This window comes from Ailuropoda melanoleuca, chromosome 1 (assembly GCF_002007445.2).
Source record: "Ailuropoda melanoleuca isolate Jingjing chromosome 1, ASM200744v2, whole genome shotgun sequence".
NCBI lineage: Eukaryota > Metazoa > Chordata > Mammalia > Carnivora > Ursidae > Ailuropoda > Ailuropoda melanoleuca.
Window position 1 is genome coordinate 3,762,525 of NC_048218.1, and position 9,975 is coordinate 3,772,499.

Here is a 9,975-nt window from a genome sequence, read left to right on the forward strand (position 1 = left end):
CTTGAACACCTGACAGAGCTATTGACCAAGCAGAAGGTGACAGATGTCACTTTTGCTCATAACCCTCCAGCTATAACTGGTCACGGGGTCCCAGCTAATTGTGGGGCCCTGGGGGTGGGGCAGGCAAGACCCGTAGTCTTTTGAGTGCGGGGCTGTGTAGGCGCCCAGCACAGGCAGCCCCAAGAGGCGCCCACTTTGGCCCGAAGATTATTTTTAGTTGAAAGCTATCAAAACCCAGCAGATTCAGGAAGAGCTCTTCACCTCCCCCTCAACTGCCTGGATTTACATTGAAAAGGAGAGCCTGTACCCGCAAGGGAGCTATTAACAGAGATTCCTCTTTGCCTAGGGAACTGATCTGCATAACAGGGCAACCTTTGTTTTCCAAATACCTCCCTTCACCAGCCTGCAAATAGCCTTCCTCCCCACTCTACCCCCAGACCCACCCTCTTCTGAGCTCAGGATGTCCTATAGATATAGGAAAGATGTTAGGGTTCGGTGCTGACCACCAAGGAAGAATTCTTGAGATGTCTTCAGTGCAAAAAGGTGATTTTATTAAAGCACAGGGACAGGACCTGTGGGCAGAAAGAGCTGCACCCGGGTCATGAGAAGTGGCCCATTATATACCCTCAAGTCGGGAGGGCGTCAGGGAGAGCGTGAGTCTCTAAGGAGTTTTGGAAGCAAGCTTTCCAGGACCTTAAGGGAGCTAGCTGCTGTTGGGAAAAGGTCATTTATTACTGTAATTAGTCATGAGACCCTTCAGATGTATATCGGTGGGTCATATGCTTGGGGGATGATTGCCAACACGTATCTTACAGGGTAGAGATAAAGGAAGTTTGCAAAGGAATTTTTATATGTTAGCGTAGACTTACAGGGTTCTGGGGGTTGGGCTAAGACTGCCTTTTGCCCTTTAGTAAAGTAATAACATCCCAGCAGCTGAGTTCTAGACAAAGGTCACTCTGCCTCTTTCAAGGACTTGTCACTGGACTTCAAGTAGTAAGGAGATGGCATTTTTTCTTTTGACTTTGTTTCTCACATCACTGTTGGCCTCCTGCTGCCCGACAGTCTTTGGAATGTCCATGTTTGCGTAGATTCCCCATATGCACCAAACTAAATTTGATTTTCTCCAGTTAATCTGTCTCATGTCGATTTGATTCTTAGTCCAGCTACAAGGACATTGAAGGGCAGAGTAAATTTCTTCCTCTTCAACAGGTGGAAGGGAAGGAGACTCAGAGGGGAAGCGCAGATCTGCTATTCTATAAAAGGAGAACCGCGCTCAATTCACAAACACCAGTGGAGCCCTGACCTGACCATGTACCCACCTGCCTGCTGTCTTGGAACTGAGAAATGAGGTCGGTGACAGAGACATGGGCTCTGCCCCTGTAGGGTGGAGACCGGTGTGTAGACCAACGCCCCCATCCAACCGTTCGGAGATGCATGTCCCAGGCCTCCAGGGGTTGCTGAGAAGCTGAAAGAGGGCTGGGCTGCCTCCGTTCTGACCTCAAACTCTCTAGATGGGTTCTACTTTCTGCGGGTCTCTGGGCTCAGGCGGAAGACCCTGAGGGCAAAGCATCCCCTGATGGGAACCGAAACTACCCCCTCAAGCGATAAGGACTGCCCTGAGCCAGGGAGACCCGCCTGTGATTGACCCCAAGACAATGATCGCTTTGACCTTCGCTGCCCACCTGCAAGGACCCACCCACCTTTGTCCCACTTTCCCTTCCATAAACCTGGAAGTATATTCAGAACTTTGGAGACGGGCTTTGAGACACCCGTCTACTGTCTTCCCAGCGTTGGCCTCACTGAAATAAATCCCTTTCTTTCTTTCGCTGCCACTCATTTCTCTGCCTTTGGGGTCTTGTCAGGGGCGAGTGGCCGAGCCTGGTCTGTTTGGGACCCTCGGACACAGGTGCTCATGCATCCCACGCCAGCTACGAAGCAACACCCAACCTGGCCTTTGAAAAATGAGGACTAGGGTCCTCCAGCTAGCCTCTCTGGGGTAAGTCGACGCTGCCCTCACAGAGCCTGACGGCCAGGCCCGCCTCAGGCACCGTGAGATCCTTCGCAGAGTTCTCATTCTTCTGCGTAAAAACATCTGGGTTGTTAGTATACTGCAAAAGTCTAGAAGGTAATTTAGAATTTCCTGGTTATCAGTAAGTCTGTATATTTCCCCCGCTCAGTTTCGTAATTGCTGTAATTCAGTAAGACGTTCGCTACAAACACAACGTGGAGATGTTCGGTGAGCCAGAGTCAGGGTGAGCTCAGGGAAGCGTGAGAGGAGCCTTTCCTGTGGCACCACTGCCCCGCTGCCCCTGCTGCTGAGTCTACACCAAGATGCCCCCTCGAGCCGGGCAGCCCGGCTCCATCCCGGCCGGCCCGTGCCACCAACCTCCCCTCCGACTCTGCAACGGGCTCCCTAACGCAGCTTTGCTCAGAACACGTTTTGGAACTTTCCATCTTGCCCAAATTTAGCATCTCCTTAATTAGCAACCTTTCCCAACATCCTATTTTTAAACTATTGTAGATGTGCGTGGAATTTCTTCACATCTTTCTGTTTGCACCAATGTTCACTTTCCCTGGCTCTCATACTGCCACAGTCATGTTCAGAAGTGACCAGGTGAGAGGTTGGATCAAGCAGAGGTCCTATCACATGAGGGATTGTCTGGATTTTATGACCTTTTCTGTTCATCCGCACGGTATTTTCAACGCATATGCAGTAACATCCCAGACACCATCTCTCCAGTGCTCGTGGTTTATTCTGTCCATCTCGCAGATTCCAGACCCGATTATTTGTTTCTCTGGTTATTTTTCTCTCTGATTATTTTTCAATTGCAAAGTGGTTATTGAAGCAAGGGGTAGAAATAACAACACTCTCCAGATCTGGTTGAACGCCTACTCTGCGTCCGGGAGTGCTAAGCACTTGGCCTTTACCTCGCTTGCGCCTCACGCAGGACCTGCACAGAGTGGGAATTCCCAAGGCGCTCATTACAGGCAAGGAGCCTGCTGGTTACGGAGATATGCAACTGGGCTGAGGTCACCCCGTCACTAAGTTGAAGAGCTGATGGCCGTTGAACCCAGGACAGACAACCCCCACCATCCTGCTCTCAGCATCGAATATTCTGCCTCCCGGTGCCCACCTTTACAAAACGCAAAAAATGAACGCCATCTGTATTTGTGTGTCTGTGTCTCAGCAGACCAGTCACGTGCAGCAAAACCACGACAGCTCACGTTCTCGTTCACTGCCACTCACGCACTTTCTTGGTTTATCCTTCTCAACTTCAGAATTCAACCATAGTTTCTCAGGCAAGGCGTTTCCATCTGGATTAACGTTCTCCAACAATAGCTCCACTTTGCTCTGTGACATTTCATTCTTATATTTGGTGACGAATCACTGGTATAATTTTTGCTTATTGTCTCTTTACGTTGTTGTCCGTATTCGGCCCCGTTTAAAACATTATCTGAGCAATGCTATCCTGAAGGTTCGTTCACACCTGCTAAAACATTTGGCTTTTACTAACACATTATCGTCTTGGTGGCCACTTAGATTTTTTTGCTGCCTGAGCCTAAGGTAGGCCACTCACCTACTGGCCAGTGAAAGCAGGGAGGGTCCCGGTGGACAGCAAGATGGAGTCTCTCCTGTCAAGCAGTCCGGGGGTCCTGCAGCTACAAGATATCACCAGGACCAGCACCAGAACTAACAAGCAGCAGGAACTGCAGGTCTGCAGGGAACCAAAACCCATTAAATCCCTTTGTAGAGGGGAGGATCTGGGGCACCCTGGGGGGCTCAGTCGGTTGACTGACTGACTCTTGATTTCGGCTCAGGTCAAGAGGTTGAGCGCCGAGTCAGACTCCGCACTGGGAGTGGAGCCCACTTATGCTTAAGACTCTCTCCTTCTCCCTCAGCCCGTTCCCTCTCTCCCCCTCTCTAAACAACAGGGAGGGGGAGGATTTGGGCAGCAAATGGTCAGGCTTCTCAGATACTGACCTTGCCTATCTGACCCCTTCAAACAGGCAGCGGCCGCCGGCAGCTCTGCCCGACTGATCTTCAAGAGGAACCGAGATCCCTCCCTGCTGGAACATAACAGCAGTAATGCCCCCAACGGACAGAGACCATATCTCGCGTGCCCACAGACTGACTTTGCCTTTGGTTCATTAACTTCCTACATCCTTCTGTTATCTCGTTTGTTGTGTGGTGTGTCTTCTGTCCTGCTCTGTGTGACGCGTAAGAAGCCAAGTTAATCACGTGGTGAATTGTTATTGAGTTCAGAAGCCTGAACCTGTTTCATAATTGTGACTAACTTTGCTTTCTGACTGAATAAAGCAGAACATTGTGGAAAGACACAACTCGTGTGTGTGCTTTCATAGCATGCTCGTGACAGTCCCTTTCCTGCTTCCTTTATTTTTTTAAGATTTTACTTTTGTTAATATTTTATGTATTTATTTGAGAAAGAGAGCATGAGCAAGAGAGCACAAGCAGGGAGAGCAGCAGAGGGAGAGGGAGAAGCAGGCTCCCCACTGAGTAGGGAGCCCGAACCAGGGCTCCATACCAGGACCCCGGGATCATGACCTGAGCTGAAGGCAGCTGCTTAACCGACTGAGCCACACAGGCGGCCCCCTTTCCTGCTTCCTTTTTTTTTTTTCTTTTAAAGATTTTATTTATTTATTCGACAGAGATAGAGACAGCCAGCGAGAGAGGGAAACACAAGCAGGGGGAGTGGGAGAGGAAAGCAGGCTCATAGCGGAGGAGCCCGATGTGGGGCTCGATCCCAGAACGCTGGGATCACGCCGAGCCGAAGGCAGATGCTTAACCGCTGTGCCACCCAGGTGCCCCCCTGCTTCCTTTTAATACAGAATTCTGATGCACTAACTTCCAGGAGAAAGAGCACAACGCTTAATTTTAGAATAATTGTTACCCTGCTGAGAATACCGTGGTACTGTCGTATTACCTTGATAGCCATGCCATCGTGATGAAACCAATCGCTCCAGCCCATTGATCGAATGCAAGGGAGGAACTGGAAAGGAAGTCAGATTTAACCATGGCCTCCCTATCCTATACTCCACACGTCTTACCTTCTAAATTTAGTTGATTTTTAGAAGTCAAAATCCTTGGGAATATTTTCAAGCAATATTTGAAAATTCTAGTCTTATTATAGACAATGATAAGTCAGATGGGTTAAATATGTGGACTTGGCAAGAGCTAAGATGACATCATGACGGTTCTTGGTCACTGGTCATGACCACCCATCAATTTTCAAAGTGTTAGAACCCTGATGATAATCTGCTTACCTTAGAAAGAAAGAACCCTTAAAAGGAACAGGGCATCTATTTCTAGAAGTAGCAACTTCACAGGTATCAGGGAGCCAGACAGTAGGCCAAATCAATTGAGTCACATTTAAGGCGGTGGGGAGGGGGGGAGGGGGGAGGCCGCTCTCTAATGGAGAAAACAGATTAAAACGCTTGACCCAGTTTTTATGAGAGTGCTTCACAAGCAAACTTCTAGTTCCATAATGTTTTTCCCAAATCTAGTTTTAAAATCGGTATTTTAACATAAATTTGGGGGGAAATATTTACTAAGATGTTTCAACGTGTCAGATTTCTGAAAGAGCAAAACATGCCAGCTATCCAAATGAATCTTGGAGATGATTTTAGTGCAATAAGTAATTTTCAAATCAAGTTTAAACGCACGTTCATATTTCTTTTTTCGGTAGAGTGATTCATGTTCTGGACCAGGGTCAACAAGGCTGACTCTTACCAAAAGAGAAGGAGTAAAGCTCTAAAGTCTCCAAGATTTAAAAAACACAAACAAACAAACGAACAGAAAACCCCAATCACATCTCTATTCTTTTCAAAAAGAGTTTCAGGGTGAGATTAATGGAGTCAGTGTCTTAACCATCTATCATGGTAGGCACAGAACCACAGTGAAGCTTCATGTCAAATTGGACAAACGTGCTCGGCTGTCTTGAAATGTCCTGGTAAGAAACGACGTCGTTTTGCTTGTAGATACCCCGAACCAGCTGCTGTTTGGAACGGGCTGCCCAGCCTCATGCCCTTTGGTGAGTTCATCGTTTCCTCTCACCACACAGTGTCCCCATCTAGAAATCCAGAATGACTGTCAGCTTCCTCGAGCCTGTCCCGGAACCAGCGCAGTCAATGTCCGGGGTAAAGCTGGGTCCTCCTGTGGTGTGGCCCTTGCATGGGAAGGGGGTTACTGCTTGATCCCAGGGCTCATCCCACGGCACCGGGAGGACAGAGGCTGGCATGGCCCCGGGAGAGGCAGAACCGCGTCCCCTCCCTGTCCTGAGTGTGCAAGAGGCCTGTAGCATTCACCACTTGGATTGAAGGTTCCTGTCCGTTTCCCCAGAGAGGATGCCAGTTCCTTGAGGGCGGGGAGTGTCCAGCATTCATCTTTGCAGTGCCAAAGCCTGGGCCATGACTGGCACATACATCATAATGCTGAAGGCAGGGCAGGAGACTAGGAGAGCTGGCTGAGATTTGGACCTCACCCACACCCCACACCCCCCCTCTTTACAAAGTACATAGCTCATCAAACACAAGCCACGGAGTATGAATCCCTCCGCTTTCTGCCACCTGCCAGCTTGTCCCCATCTGCACACACCTTCTCCCCATCTGCACACACCTTCTCCCCTCCCCCACCCAACAGAATCATCTAACAAAAGCCCCGGGCTCTGGATTCACCCCTTCCCCTTAGGAGATAAAGAGGATAAAGGGCTGACCAGCCAAGGAGCTCCACCCTAAACATCTGGAATGGTTTCAGAGCTGCTTATTTGAAAGGTCTTGGACTTCACTGTCAGACCCAGATCCAATCCCTTTCCTCCACCTCCTGGCCTTACGAGCCTCACTTTCCTGGGGTGGGGGGCTTTATCATTCCTAGAGAGTGGGGTGGCTGTGCAGGTCAGAGCACAGTGGAGGGCAGACATTAGTTCAAAAGAAGCTGTCATTCTTCGCCCCAGTGTGAGGCTTTGGGGATACAGACCCATCTTTATTTACCAAAAATTCCCATTGTGCAGATCGTAAAACATCTGTTTCCTCACCTTGTTTCATGATGGCAATTTGTGGAACAGCACATAAGAAATCTCATCTAAACCAGTTTTCTTATTGTACGCAGTTCACAGTCAAATGCCCAGAATGACTACTGGCGTTACACACGCATGCACACACACATACACACCCACAGTCCTCCTCCAATCTTGCTTAAGGCAAAGGGTTGCCAGAAACTGGTGGGAAGGGGTTGATGCAGTCCGGTTCCTATCAGTGACAGCCTCCTATCAGTGACAGCCGTCTGCTGGGTTGGAGGGGCTTGACGTGTCTTCGGTCTTCAAGGACCAGCGCGGTGAGGAGAGAGAGGACAAGGCAACCAGGCCCTTCTGGGAAAGGCAAGCAGGCAGCAGCCTGATGCTTCTGGTTGGGGGCGGAACTTCTCATTTCGTGCTAATGTTTAAAGACAAGGCTTCTCAACTGTGAGCACCCAGTGCGAGGGACACTAAACCCGGCCCAATTTCCACCCTGTTGACAAGACAGCTGCGGCCCACTCCAGTCCTGAGCCCCCTTGAGCCTTTGATGTGGTGTCAGCAGGCAAGGGGCTGTCATAAAGCAGTTACCCAGCCATCGGACACCTCACCACTTCCCAGTCCCATTCTCTTTGCTCTTCTTTCTCTGTCATGTGCTTTTCAGAGAGCTTCCCCTGTTGCCAACATGGATCTGGAATCCTCACCTGTAGTAGGCAGACTGAGGATCTCCAAAGGTCTCCTCCGAAGATACCAATTCAGGTCCAAATCCCTGGAACCTGTCATTCGAGCTTCTCTGGAAAAAGGGTCTTTGCAGATGTCATTAAGTTAAAGACGCTGAGATGGGGAGTTCGTTCTTGATTACTCGAGTGGGCCCTGCATGCCACTGCGAGTGTCCTCATAAGAGAGAGATGCGACACAAAGAGAAGACCATGTGACTGCAGAGGCAGCCGGTGGGGGCATGTGGCCACAGCCAAAGAATTTTCAGTAGCCACCAGAAGCTGGAAGAGGCACTCAGTTTCAGCCCAGTGGTACCGATTTGGGACTTGTGGCCCCCAGAACCATGTAACAATAAATGTCCACTGTTTTGAGCCACCAAGATTGTGGTAACTTGTTACAGCAGCAATAGCAAATGAATATATCACTCTCTACCCCAGCCTAATTTTTTAAAGGGACAGCTACTCAGCCTGCAGTTGGGGCAGAGCGGGACATCTAGATGCCGGCTCAAAATGAAACAATGGTTAAGACGGTCACAGCTGATTGAAACTTCCCGCTGCTAAACAGGTAGAACCTCATGGTTTAAGCCCGTACAGACCTCCCTCCCCCCGCTTATGAAAGGGCTGTGTTTATTTGGTACCGGAAATGCAAAGAAACCAAGTTATAGTCTTGCTGATTACTAATGCCACAGAAGCAGAAACCCCTGGAACACAGTTTCTGGCTATTGGGAGCAGATGGCCCGGGTCACAGCCCTAGCAACGGGCCCCAAACTCCAAGAACACACAGGTTCTTAGTCACAGTCTCTGCATCAGAGGAGCCCATGGGCTCGGGTGGAAGCTGGCCTGCAAGCAGCCACCGACAGGAGACTAGATGTGACAGCAGAGCAGCTGGGGCACAGAGGCAGCGGGCTGGCTCTTGGAGGAGAAATGGGATCTGTCGGCAGACAGAGCAGGGAAAAGGCATCCCCAGAAGTACCTGAACCAGCCGAGCGTGGCCGGGGCAGTTGGCCAAGCGGAGGAACAGAGAGAAGCCACCTCTGGAGGCCGTGCCTGCACTGGGGCTGTACCCACCAGCTCTGCATTTAGAGAGAGACATGGGACTAAAACGCACTGGCCTCGGAAGGGAGGGAGCAAATCTGGAGCAAGACACAGGTGCAGCAGCCACAGTGACTGTCCAGAGACCCTCAAGGGCAGGAGCAGGAGTGGGAGGGCCGGGGAGGACAGACTGAAGGAGCGTCCAAGAGCCCACTGGCAGGTCTGGGTGATGGCCAAATGCAGAAACTGAGACAGAAGGGTCTAAAACAACCCCCAAGCTTCTGGCAGCTTGGGTGGCAGGCCAGACTGCAGGACAAGGATAGGGAAGGGTGAACAGGCTTAAGGTAGGAGAGAAAGCCAATAAGAAGTTCGGCTATGAGCTTGCTGAGTGGCATGGCTGTGGGTTATCCAGATGGCGATGTCTGAGAAGCAGCTGGTTATACAGACGATGGGAACTCCGTACAAATAAACACACAGGCACGGGGCACTAGCAATCCTGTTGGGTTGCACCCATGCGTGGCTAGGCACCGTGCTAGGCTCTGGGCAAGCAGAGGTGGAGACCACTGGGGGCTGAGAGGGTCCTGGCAGGCAAACCCAAGACAATATGCCCAAGTGTTAGAACGAGCTACATGAGGTGCTGTGGGAGCACAGCAGGGAGCACCACACCCAGAATGAGGCTGAGAAGGTGAGGAGGAGATGGTGGAATCCCCCCCCCCCCCCCCCGGGGGGGGGGGGAGAGGGGGACCAGTAACATGAGCGGGCGAGGGCGGGGATGAAACAAAGTCAGAGGTACGTGATGGTGGTAGTGGTGTGGAAGGGGAGAGGACAACACTCAAGACAGAGGCAAGAGACAGAATGTGACTTGTTTCGGGGACAGGCTGGGGGCAGAGATGGGATTATAGGGGGGCTGGGTCATCAGTCTGCTGGGTCACATCACATACATGGAGTCTGAACGTTAGCCTTAGAGCAACTGGGAGCCATCAAAAACCTAAGCACGGGAGTGGCATGATACTTTAGCTTTTTAAAAAGATCACTTGGACTGCAAAGTAAGGGTGGATTAAAAGGGAAAAATCGGGAAGCTGGGAGAGCAGTCAGGAAGCTACTGGGGTAGAAAGTGGTTATGGTGTCAGAGAAACGTTCAGGAGGTAGAGAGACCAGATTTGGTGACAGGCTGCCCACTGGACCTGAGGAGGGAGCAGACA